At 39.4% G+C, this 13,140-nt stretch overlaps 1 protein-coding gene across 1 annotated transcript in view; it reads left to right on the top strand.

The window, feature by feature from the left end:
• LOC138168156 (zinc finger protein ZFP2-like) overlaps window positions 1-13,140 on the top strand; it is a 283,080-nt gene that overhangs the window by 202,434 nt on the left and 67,506 nt on the right. The gene's annotated exons all lie outside the window — the stretch shown is intronic.

The raw sequence follows: 13,140 nt of genomic DNA, 5'->3' as shown, positions 1-13,140 counted from the left end.
TTTTGTTTCTGCAGTAATTTCATCTTTCGCACTGCTAGATGCAATTGTGAACATTTAAAAGGTTTCTCTCCAGTGTGGATTGTTTGGAGTCTAGCAAGACTGGAGCTCTTTTCTAAACCCTTTCCACATTGATCGTTTTAATAAAATTTCCCGGGGAACAGAGTCAAGATGGTAGAGTAGAAACAGGACTTCTGCTGGGATCCGGCTCCCACCTCCCCATGTGAAAAATGACTCTAGACAAACTTTGGAGCTACAGAACCCACCAAATGACACAGAGAAGCTAACTTCCCACTGAGGGCAGGGCAACAGCAAGCAGCCAGTGCTGCAGCGCTCTGGGAGCTGACCCCAACCCTTAATGCCTCTGTTGTGTCTCAGCCTCCAAAACTACATTAAGTGCACAGTTATCTGTGTACACAATTCTCCATCCACTTTGTGCTTTCAGCCCTTTCAAGTTAAATAACTTGCCATCAGTCAGGTAGCTGGAGCTAAAGATCTGAGTCCATTCACAGAGGAAGGAAGGAAAGTTTAAAAAATGACTCCTACTTCAGAGAGAAATTTCCAATGGTCACAAGCCCAAAAAGAGTCTTTGGAAGAATTTAGAAAGCACTTCAAAAATCATATGAGGAAAGGTGGCCAGGTAGCACAGCGAGTAAGAGCACCAGCTTCAGTGTCGGGATGACCTGGATCAAATCCGGGCTCAGATACTCAGCACCACACCCAAAAATAACTGGCCGTGTAACCTTGAGCTTAACCCCGATTGCTTTAAAAAAAAAAAAAATCATATGAGGGAGTGAGAGGAGAATTAAGGGGAAAAAATCAGAGCAGTCCAGGAAATCAAGAAAATTATGAAAAGAGTCAACTCATTAGAAAAACATTGAAAAACTTAAGAAAGAAATAACTTCTTAAAAACTAGATTTGGGGCAGAGGAAGCAAATGAACTTAAAAGGCACCCGCGGAAAAAGTAGAAGAGAATGTGAACCATCTCATTAGAGAAAGAAATGATACGGAGAATAGACACAATGTAAGAATCGTTACACTACGTGAAAAGCATGATTTAAAAAAGAGTCTAGGTACAATATTTCAAGACATTATTAGGGAAAATTTCCCTGAAGTTTTTGAGCAAGAGGAAAAGTAGAAATAGGAAAAAACTCACCATTCACCCTCTGAATACCAAACACCAAAATGCAAACTTACAAGAACCTTATAGCCATGTTTCAAAGCTCGCAAATTAAGGAGAAAATTCTAGAAACCACAAGAAAATAACAATGTAAATACTGTGGAACTATAATCAAGGTAACACAAGCTTCTACATTAGAAGACATTGGGACATTATATTTCATAGAACTGGGGAGCTATGGTTGTGAAAAACAGCAACAAAAAAAAACCTCAGTAAAGCTGAGTATAGTCCTGAATGGAAAAAAATTAATATCTGATGAAATAAAAGACTTTTAGGTATTTATGAGTACAAGAGCATGGAAATTTTCAATGGAAAATTGGATGTGGAACATTCAGGAGAAACATAAGGTAAATATTAAAGACCAGATATAAGGGACTCAATGAGGTTAAACTGTTTACTTTTTGCATGTGAAGATGTTACTGGTACCCTTAAGAATGCCATCAGTACTTGAGTAGGTTGAAAGAAAAGCTTAAGCTGAGTTCAGTATGGTGGGATCATTCTCAAAAATAAAACTGGGTAGGGAGAGGTAAAATGGAGCAGTTATTACACACAAGTCCTGAAAGGAAGAAGTAAGACAGAGGAAGGAGATGGGAGTGGAGCTCTGGTAAGGCTGGAACCTCATTATCATGGAATTAACAGGAAAAAACAATATCTAAATCATCTTTTAGAAAAAGCAATTGAACTGGCCACAAATGTGCTTGCTTAGAATAAAGCAACAGGACCAGATGGATTTGCAAGGGAATTCTACCAAACATGTAAAGGTCAGCTAATTTCTGTATTAAATGTCTATGGAGGCCAAAATCCCAAATAAAATACTAGCTAGGAGATTAGCACTATTTATTGCAAAGATTGCACATTGTGACCAGTTGGGGTTTATAGCAGGAATGCAGCGATGGTCTAACCTAAGGAAAATTACATACCTGATTTATTATACCAGTAACAAAAATCAGATGAATATAGCAATAGCTGAAGAACAGGCTTTTGATAAAATAGAACGTTCATTTCTCTTACCTTTTAAACACCTGAAAGTATAGGGAAAATGATATTTTTCTTAAATTTATAAAAAACACTTACCTAAAACTGTGAGCAGCAGTTACTTGTAATGTTAGTTAGCAACCATCCCAGTAAGATCTGCTGTTCAACAATGATGACCATTGTCCCCAGTATTATTCAGTATTGGACTGCAAATCCTAGAAGAGCAATAACAAAAGAAACAGAAGAAATCAGGGAATGAGGTAATAAAACTATCTCCTTTGGTAGACGTTATGATGATGATATCCATGGAGAATCCCAAACTCAACTAAAAAGTTAGTTGAAACAATTATTTTAGCAAAGTAGGATATTAATGTAAACATATAAATCATCAGCATTCCTATATATATATCACCAATAAAACCTTGTAAGAAGAGCTAGTAAGAGGTAACCTATTTCAAATAAGTCTAGATCAGGAGTAGGGAATCGGTGACCTTGAGGCCTTGTAGCCCTAGATCTAGGCCCTCAAGTGTGGCCCTTTCACTGAATCCAAATATCACAGAACAAAACCTCTTAAAATAATTTATAATGTCATACTTGGACTCAGTCAAAAGGCAACACCCAAGGACCTAGAAAGTCACGTGTGAACTGGAGGCCACAGGTTCCCCACCATTGCTCTGGGAGTACACCTGCCAGAACAAACTACATGAACGCGTATAAATAGAAAAAAAGATTTTATACAAATCAAAGCAGGTTTAAATAACCGGAGAGATGTCAGTTTTTTATCAGTATGCAAGACCAACATAATAAAAATGACAGTTTTATCTAAACTAATTTATACCTTCAATTCCATCCCAATGAAATTGCCCAAAACTTATTTTGCTGAGTTAGTTAAAAAAATAATAAAAAAAATTAATGTGGAAGAAAAGGCCAAGCATATCAAGGGACCTAATGAAATATAAAGAACCTTAGCAAAACCTGATCTTAAACTGTAGTATAAGGTACTAATTTTCTTTTTTTTAAATTTGATTTATTTACTTTTAGATTACATCATTCCGCTCCCTGTCCCTCTTCCCATCCCTACCCCCCCGCTCCATGGCAGCATGGACTCAACTATGTGATCTACAAATATCTTCACCTTAATCATTAGTCAGGTTGTACAGAAGGATTATAACTGATGGAGTGATTAGTGGGAAAGAGGAAACAAAACACAAGACAAACAGCTTCAGTCTGCGTTCAGACTTGGCAGCTCTCTCTGGATGTGGGCATCTCTTGATCACGAGTCTTTGGGAGTTAGCTGTCTTATAACCTTGCTGAGATGAGTCCAGTCTACAGAAGTTACTCATCACACATACATTGTGTCTGTGATTGTGTACAGATTTCTCCCAGTTGGGCTCTTCTTGCTCAGCATCAGTTTATATACGTCTCCCCAAGTTATCATGAAGTCCGTCTACTCATTTCTTATAGCACACTCATATACCACAACTTGGTCAGCCATTCCCCAAGTGATGGGCATCTCCTTAATTTCCAATTCTTTGCCACAATAAAAAGTTTCTATGAATATTTTTTTATATGTGGATCCTTTTCCTATTTGTATAATCTCTTTAGGATACAGCCCTAGAAGTGATATTGCTGGGTCAAAAGGCATGCACATTTTTATAGCCCTTTGGGCATAGGTCCAGATTGCTCTCCAGAATGGCTGGATCAGTTCACAATTCCAACCAACAGTGCATTAGAGTTCCAGTTTTTCCACATCCTCTCCAGCATTTATCATTTTCCTGTTTTGTCATCTTAGCCAATCCGGCCAGTGAGATGTGGTACCTCAGAGTTGTTTTGATTTGCATTTCTCTAATCAATGGTGATTTAGAACATTTTTCATATGCTTATAGATATCTTTAATTTCATCTTCTGAAAACTGCCTCCTTTGACCATTTATCAATTGGTAAGTGGCTTGTATTCTTATAGATTTGAATCAATTCTTTCTATATTTTAGAAACGAGGTAAGGTAGTACTTTTCAAAACTCTCTAGTACTACCTAAGAAGATTTTGGAATAAGAATTCATTATTTGACAAAAATTGTTGGGAAAGCTGGAAAGAAGTGTGGCAGAAATTTGGCATGGATAAACATCTTACAGTTTATCAAGAAATGCTTGGGAAAATTCAGAGACCATGTCCTATCATCCCATCCTTACCCCCTCAAAAAAACGGGACCCAAAATTTTGGTGTAGTAGTCTCAGTTTATGAAACTCTTTCCTGCTGGTAATGATGAGTGAGGTACAGGCTCTGGGAATCCCCTAGAACTCTATATTCCTGCTTGATGAGGCATTTGCCCAAGGCAATAAGCCTTTCATTATAGCTAGGCCCAAATTTCTTTTTTTTATTATTATTTAGGGGCAGCTAGGTGGCACAGTGAGTAAAGTACTGGCCGCGGAAGTCAGGAGGACCCGAGTTTGGTTCTGGCCTCAGACACTTAACACCCACACACACACACACACACACACACACACACACAAACTAGCTGTCTAACCTTGGGCAAGTTACTTAACAACTGCCCTCCAAAAAGGCCAAAAAAAAATTATTTATTTTTAATTTACAACACTCCCTTCCACAGTGCCTTGAGTTTCACATTTTCTCGCCCTCCCTTTTCCCTCCCCCACTCCTTCCATGGCAGCATTCAATCAAATACAGGATCTACAAATACCTTCACATTGACCATTAGTCAGGTTGTAAAGAAGGAATATACCTAATGGAATGAACAATGGGAAAGAGGAAACAAAACAAGAAAAAGAAAGAGAGCAGGTAGTTTCCTTCTCTGGATGTGGGCATCTCTTTCCATCATGAGCCTTCTGGAGTTGTCTTAGAACCTTACATTGCTGAGAAGAGCCCAGAGTAGTCTATCAGAGTTAGTCTTCATACATACATTGTGTCTGTAATTGATATGATTACAGATGCCTTTAATTTCATCTGAAATCTGCCTGTTCATGTCCTTTCACCTTTTACCAACTGGGGGAATGACTTATGTTACTAAATATTTGACTCACTAATCCACATATTTCAGAGTCAGGCCTTTAGCAGGAATTCTAATTGTAAAAATTGTTTCTCATATTTCTGTTTCCTCCAAATCTTGCTTGTGTTCCTTCGTTTCTGTGAAATCTTTTTAATTTAACACAATAAAAATTGTCCATTTTGCATTTTGTAATGTTCCCTGTGTCTTGTTTGACTATAAATTCTCCCCTTCTCCCCCAAACTGACAGGCAAACTAGTCCTTGATCTAGTCATTTGCTTATGGTATATAGACCCATAAGTTCCCTTGATATCGGGTGTAAAATTTTGGTCCATCCTTAATTTCTAAGATACTATTTTCCAGTTCTCCCAGCAGTTTTTGTCAAATAAGGAAACTAGAGATTTGGGGTTTATCAAATATATGATTAGATTACTGCAGTCATTTAATACTGTTTTGTGAACCTAATCTAGTACACTTTTCCACTACTCTAGTTTTTGCCATTACGAAATTGTTTTCATACTTGCTACTTTTAATATAAACTTAATATTTAGAATTATAGTCTGGTATGATTAGGGCAAGGAGGCCTTCTTAACTTTTTTTCATTAATTCTTTCAATATTCTTTACATTCATTTTTTAAAATTTTAATCTTAAATAATGAAAGAAATATACAAGAAAAGAAAAATGTATCAAAGATTCTTATGACTAATAAAACAAATACAAAATAAGAAAATGGGGAGGGAAGCATTACCATGTGTACAGCACAGCATAAGAGAGGATTCAAAATATACAGCAATACATTTCCATTTCAAGATAACCTATATATTAATACTAAACATCGTGTTCTGAGCCGTCCATCTTTTCTTTGCTTCCTTATAATTTCCATTTGTTCTTTGCTGTGCACCATTTACTTTGTTCTTTTTTCCCCTTCCTGGCTCCCTTCCCCCCAAAAGGCTACAGTTGACACTGGATATGTGTGTGTGTGCACAAATACAAATTTATGTGTGCATATACAAAAATATGTGTAACTATATACATACATATCCCCCATTACCAACCTCTCCCTTAAACTTTCCCCCAACCCTTTCCCCTTACGCTGTTGTTTCTTTCTGAATTTAGAAGACTCTTATAGTATTCCAAATATATATTTTACTCCCTCTTTATCCCTTTCTTTTTGGAGGGGGGAAAGCAGGGCAATTGGGGTTAAGTGACTTGCCCAAGGTCACATGGCTAGTAAGTGTTAAGTGTCTGAGGTTGGATTTGAACTCAGGTCCCCCTTACTCTGTAGCCAGTGCTCTATTCACAGTGCCCCCTACTCTCCCCTCTTTATCCCATTCTTGTTCATCTAGACATGCTTCTATACACCTCACTACACCCTCTTATTTGTTTATTACCTTCTAAATGTATATATTGTTCTCTTTACCCCAGCTCTGATATGAGAAGCGTTCCCTGGAAAAATCCGTCCTTTCTCCTCCCTGCCCCCCTTTTATTTCTTCCTGAATGTAGAAGGCCCTTCTAGATATATATGCATTCTTCCCTCTTTAATGCATTCTCAAAGAAAGTATGTTTCCAGAACCATCAGCCCTGTCCCCCATCTACTTCCTGTGTCAGCTCTTGCTCTCACGCCTCATTTATAGAAGATAACTACTTTTGGCCTTTTCATAAACAGTTTGCTTTTTAGAATCACATCATATGCAGGACTACTCAATTATTAATAACAATCTTGGACATCTGTTTGGCATTTCCTATATGAAGCAGAAACAGGCTCTTCTTTTTGAGGCCACTGTAATTAGCCTTTGATGTGAACCTTATATTACTCCTGGATGTTGTATGTCACAGCTTCTATTAAGGTCAGGGTTTTTATGGCAACAAAACACCGACAGTCTGGCAATTCATTAAATAGCCATTTTTACTTCGTTCAGGATTATGCTTAACTTGGCTGGGTACGGTATTTGTGGCCACAACCCCAGTACTTCTGTCTTCAATGTAAAGGATTCCAAGCCCTGCTGCAAGGGCTTGTGTGCTTCTAACTCTTCCTCCTCCACATCTGAATTATCTATTTTCTTGTTGTTTGTAATAGTTTCTCCTGGAGCTGGGGTTTTCAGAATTTGATTTAAGATATTCCTCTGGTTTTCCTAGTGGGTTCACTTTCAGGTGCTGATGGTGCATTTTTCTATTTCTACTTTCTCATCTCCTCCTAATGCTTCAGGACGATTTTCTTTTCTTTCTTTTACTATTGTATCAAGATCCACTTTTTTGATCATTTTTTTGATTTTCAGGAAGTCCAATTATTCTGATGCTTTCTCTTCTTATTTTTTTTCAAATGCTTTATTAATTTCTGGTTTACTGCATTTTCACTAGATTTTTGGATTACAAATTTTCTTCCTGTTTTTTCTCTACCCACTTCTCCAAAATAGCGGTCCCCCAGAATATCCCCTCCTCTTATTTCCCAATTACATGTAAAATAGTATTAATAATAGTATATATATGTATAAACATTTGGTTTTAAAACTTTGAATTCCAGATTGATTCCCTTCCTCCCTTGTCACCTACCCTTACTGGGAAGATAAGCAATTCAATATAGGTTGTACATGTGTAGCTAATGCAGAACATAACCGTAGTGGATATATTGTAGAAGACTGATTATATTTCCCTCCCTCCTATCCCATCTCCCACTTGATATATTCTCTACTTTGGTCCTGTACTTTTCAAAAGTGTGTGCTTCCAACTTCCCTCCCCCCAGCCTGCCCTCCCTTCCATCATCACCCTTCTCATCCCCTTCCCTCCTATTCTCCTGTAGGGTGAGATACCCTATTTAGTGTGTATGTCATTCCCTCCCTGAGCCAAATTCAATGACTATAAGGTTGACCCATTCATTCCCTTATGCCTTCCTGTTCTTCCCCTCCATTGTACCCATTCTCTCTTGCCTCTTCTATGAGATAGTTTGTCCCATTCTGTCTCTCCCCATCTCCTCTCATTATAGTCCTCTCTCACCTCTTAATTTCACCTTTTAAGTATCATCCCTTCCTATTAAATTGGTCCTGTGCCCTGTATGTATACCTGTAAACATATATATATATATACATATATATATTCACATATGTATTCATATGCCTATATACCCTCAGATAAAGACTATATATATGTATTTCTATTCCCTTCAACTATTTTTTTTTTTGCCTTTTGGAGGGCAATTGGAGTTAAGTAACTTGCCCAAGGTTACACAACTAGTTATTTTGCGTGGGTGTTAAGTTTCTGAGGCTGGAACCAAACTCAGGTCAGCTCTTTACTCACTGTGCCACCTAGCTGCCCCTCCCTTCAACTATTTTCATACTGAGAAAAGTTTAATCAGTTACAATTATCGTTTTTCCTTGTAGGATTGTAAATAGTTCAACTTTGATAAGTTCCTTATGATTTCTTTTCTTTATTTACTTTCTCAAGCTTCTCTTGCTTCTTGTATCCGAATGTCAAATTTTCTATTCAACTCTGGTTTTTTCTTCAAGAATTTTTTAAAGTCCTCTATTCCACTGAATGACCATATGTTCCCCTGAAACATGATACTCAGTTTTGCTGGGTAGGTGATTCTTGGTTTTAATCCCAGCTCCTTTGACCTCTAGAATATCATATTCCAGGCCCTTCAATTCCTCAATGTAGAAGCTGCCAGATCCTGGGTTATCCTGATTGTGTTTCCATAACATTCAAATTGTTTCTTCCTGGCTGCTTGTAATATTCTCTCCTTGATCTGGGAATTCTGGAACCTGGCTATAATATTCCTAGGAGTTTTCCTTTTGGGATCTTTTTCAGGAGGTGATCAGTGGATTCTTTCAACCTCCATTTTGCCCTCTTGTTCTAAAACATCAGGGCAGTTTTCCTTGACAATTTCTTGGAGTTTGATTTCTAGGTTCTATCTTTGATCATGGCTTTCAGGTAGTCCAATAATTTTTAAATTATCTCTCCTGGATCTATTTTCCAGGTCAGTGGTTTTTCCCATGAGATAAATTTCACATTGCCTTCTATTCTTTCATTTATTTGGAACTGTTTAACAACATCTTGATTTCTCATAAAGTCATTAGCTTCCCTTTGCTCCATTTTAAATCTGAAGGAATGATTCTCCTCAGTGAGCTTTTGACATTCTTTTTCCTTTTGGCAAATTCGGCTTTTTAAGGCATTCTCCTCACTGCCTTTTTGAGCCTCTTTTGCCATTTGAGTTAGTCTGTTTTTTAAGGTGTTATTTTCCTCAGTCAGGCTGTTGACTCTCATTTCATTAATTATCTTGCATCGTTCTCATTTCTCTTCCCAATTTTTCCTCCACTTCCCTTATCTGCTTCTTAAGGTCTTCTATGGCCTGTAACCAGCTCGTATTTTCCTTTGAAGCTTTTGGTGCAGAAGTTCTGACTTCCTTATCTTCCTCTTGTTCCATGCTTTGATTCTTTTTGTCCCCAAAATAGGAGTCTAATGTTGGAATCTTCTGTGTGCTTTGCTTCTTTTGCCTGGCCATATTGCCAGTAACTTGACTTTTGGGCTTTTTGCCACAGTAGGAGTCTGCCACCAGACAGGGGAGCTTTCGTCCCAAACGCTGGGGTTTTCTCAGCTGCTGGAGGTATTAGATGGGTGCCCTCTTTGAAGCCTCCACACGCTCTGAAAAGCTGGTCACACACCCCAGGACCTCCACCCTACACTGCAATCCAGATCCAAGCAGGTTAAAGCAAGAGTGGTTACCACTTAGACTGGTCGGTTGGTCCTCCTACAGTCTGCAGGCCAGGAGCTGAAGCTGCAACATTGCCCCGGCTGTGCCCAGGTGTCTCAGCAGTTTCTCACCCTGGGGGCAAAAGCCAACACTCTCCCAACTACTGGTGCCAAAGTCCACACTGCACTGACCTCTCACTTTGTCCTTCACATCTATGTGTTGATAATTCTAGAAATGGCCACAGCTGCTGGTGATCTGGAGTCTCTTCAGCCATTGGTTGGTCAGGCCCAACCTGGGGCTAGGCTCAGCTCCCAGAGCACTGTGCTGACCCTTTCCTGCAGGTCTGCCAGGCTGTCCTCAGTGAGAGGTTAGCTTCTCTGCGTCATTTTGTGGGTTCTGTACCTCCAAAGTTTGTTCAGAGTCCCCTTTTACACGAATTGGGGAAGGTGGAAGCTGGAGCCTCTCGGAAGTCCTATTTCTACTCCACCATCTTGACTCCGCCCCTGAAGTTTTCTCTTCTTTTTTTTTTTTTTTTAAGCAATTGGGGTTAAGTAATTTGCTCAAGGTTACATGGCCAGTTATTTCTGGGTGGGTGCTCTTCTTGATCTATTCTCCAGATCAAATGTTTTTCTTATGAGATGTTTCACATTCTCCTTTTATTTTCTCTGTATTTTATTATTTCTTAGTCTCCTATAACTTCTCTGGCTTCCCTTGCCCAATTTTAATTCTCAGGGAGTCGTTTTCTTCCTTAAGATTGTGGATTTCCAGGGCAGCCAGGTAGCACAGCAAGTAAGAGCACTGGCTCCAGTGTCAGGATGACCTGGAGATCGAATCCTGGGCTCAGACACTTAGCACTCACTCAGAAACACCTGGCCCTGTAACCTTGAGCAAGTTACTTAACCCCAATTGCTTAGGGGCGGCCAGGTGGCTCAGCGAGTAAGAGCACCGGCTCCAGTGTTGGGATGACCTGGAGATCGAATCCCGGGCTCAGGTTTCTCTCCAGTGTGAATTTTCAGATGTACAGCAAGATTATTCTTATGTTTGAAAGCTTTTCCACACTGATTACATTTAATGAGTTTCTCTCCAGTGTGGATTCTCTGATGTATAATAAGACTGGATTTCTGTGTGAAAGCTTTTCCACACTGACTACATTCATTGAGTTTCTCTCCAGTGTGGATTCTCTGATGTATAATAAGACTAGATCTCTGTGTGAAAGATTTTCCACACTGATTACATTCAATGAATTTCTCTCCAGTATGGATTCTCTGGAGGTCAACAAGGAGAGATCTGGAGCAGACAGGCTTCCCACATTCATTATGTTCATAAAACTTCTTCCCAGTATGAATCTTCTGAGGTCTGTTAAGAACTGAGTTCCAACCAAAGGTCTTCTCAAACTGAGGGCATACATATCTTTTCCTTCCTGGGTGAAATAGAGGCTGGCAAGGAGGAGATGCCTGGTGGGATGAGGTTGCTTCTCCCTCATTATATTCATCAGGCTCCTCTCTAATGGGAATTTGCTGAAGACTAAGGAGCTTAGGGTTCTGACTCAAGGGCTTCCCACCTTTATTACTCCCAGAAAGAATTTCTCCAGTCTCACTTTTCTGATGTTTAGTGAGGTCAGAACTCCAGCTCAGGGCCATCTCCCAGTGATTTCCTGGATACATTAGCATTTGAGGAGCCTCCTGCAGGGATTGAAAAAGCTTCACCTCTTCAGTAAAGCATTTCCTTTATTCAGTATCTGGAAGACAGTCATTTCCTGAGGTCATTTTCTTACACTGATTTGGGATTGAAGACTGTCTCAGTCTCTTTCCAATTTCACCAAATTCACTATCACTTTTTCGGTTTTTATCAACTTTGATAATAAAGTCATGGATTTCTCTCAAATTGAAGTCAGAAGGAGCATCACTCATGAATCTTTGCAGGTCACATTCTTCCACAAAAATTGCCAACTCTCTAGCTGTTTCATTTACTTCAAACCCGTTCCCTACAGCTGAAGAAAATAAAACAAACAAAAAATATATATAATGTGTGTGTGTGTCTATATGGAGAAAGAGAGGGAGAAAGAAAAATTCAGAAATAAATGCAAAAGCAGTGGTTACTCAAGGCTTTTGCAACTCGAGACCTTCACATCACCAATCTCAATGCAACAAAACTTCATGGAAGTACTCTTTGAGCAAACATTGGCATTATATAGACTGTGTCAGGGTAAGAAGAGAAAGACTGCATGGCACCACAGTGTGCTGGACCCATGAGAGACTAATCATTCATATTCAACAAAAAGGAGAATCCCCAAGATGAGAGACCAAAAGACAACCTCAACAGCTAAAAGTTACTCTATGGAAGAACAATTTGTTGCTAGTTGGAGAAAATACTGAGCTAAAATATGGGCTTTTCAACATTCCAGCAAGAAAGGACTGGTTACTTTTCAAAGATTTAAAATGCTAATAAAAACCTAAACTGATTTTGATGAAAATCATAGGTAAATTCAGAAGGTACTAAATAAAAAGTGAAAACAGGCCTACCAGTAGGTAGCTTCATCTCTAAGAAAGCCATGTTTAACTCCACCAAACTTTAAATGAAAGCAAAGCTTAGAGAGATTCAGGATTCTTGGCTCAGTAAGAAGGCAGATGAAATTCAGTTTTGTTCTGATAGTAGCAATCCAAAGCATTTTATGATGCCCTCAAGGCTGTGTGGTTTGTCCTTCAGTTCTCAGAGAGGACCATGGCACCAGGAAGATGATGCCATGACTGCCATCTGAACTGGACTTAAGTGAAGGAGAGCTGTGCAAAGTCACCAAGGTCACTTTCTCCTCCAGAGCCATCTGGGACCAGTGACCAGACAGAGATCAGGACAGCTGGAGATGGCCAAGGACCCAGTGGGACACCTTGGCCTTTTTAAGCTAATGTCTTTCCAGCTTCTCACTGTGACTGAGGCAGTGCTCATTCAGTGATGAGGCTGTTTAAGATGGGAGTCAAGGGAGAGCCCCTTTAAGAAAAAAATAAAAATAAAAAGTTTGTTGGGAAGATCCTCAGGGTCACTGGCCTAAGGAGAAGCAGTTGCTATTTACATTCACTCTGAGCCAGCAGCACGATCTCCCTCAGCCCCCACCATGCTTATGGTTGGTCCTGTTTCCTGAAGGACACTATGACATCAGGAAGATGATGCCTTGACTTGCAACTGAATTGGATTTAAGTGAGGGAAGGCTGTGCCACATCACCAACCTCACTTTCTCCTCCAGAGCCCTCTGGGTCTAGCGGCCAGACAGAAATCAGGACAGCTGGAGATGGCCAAGTCCCCTGAAG

Source organism: Petaurus breviceps, unplaced genomic scaffold (assembly GCF_028583685.1).
Source record: "Petaurus breviceps papuanus isolate PSGF00001 unplaced genomic scaffold, PetGlider_PUasm1.0 355, whole genome shotgun sequence".
NCBI lineage: Eukaryota > Metazoa > Chordata > Mammalia > Diprotodontia > Petauridae > Petaurus > Petaurus breviceps.
The sequence above is the reverse complement of the archived record's forward strand: the minus strand, read 5'-3'. Positions and strand labels throughout refer to the sequence as shown.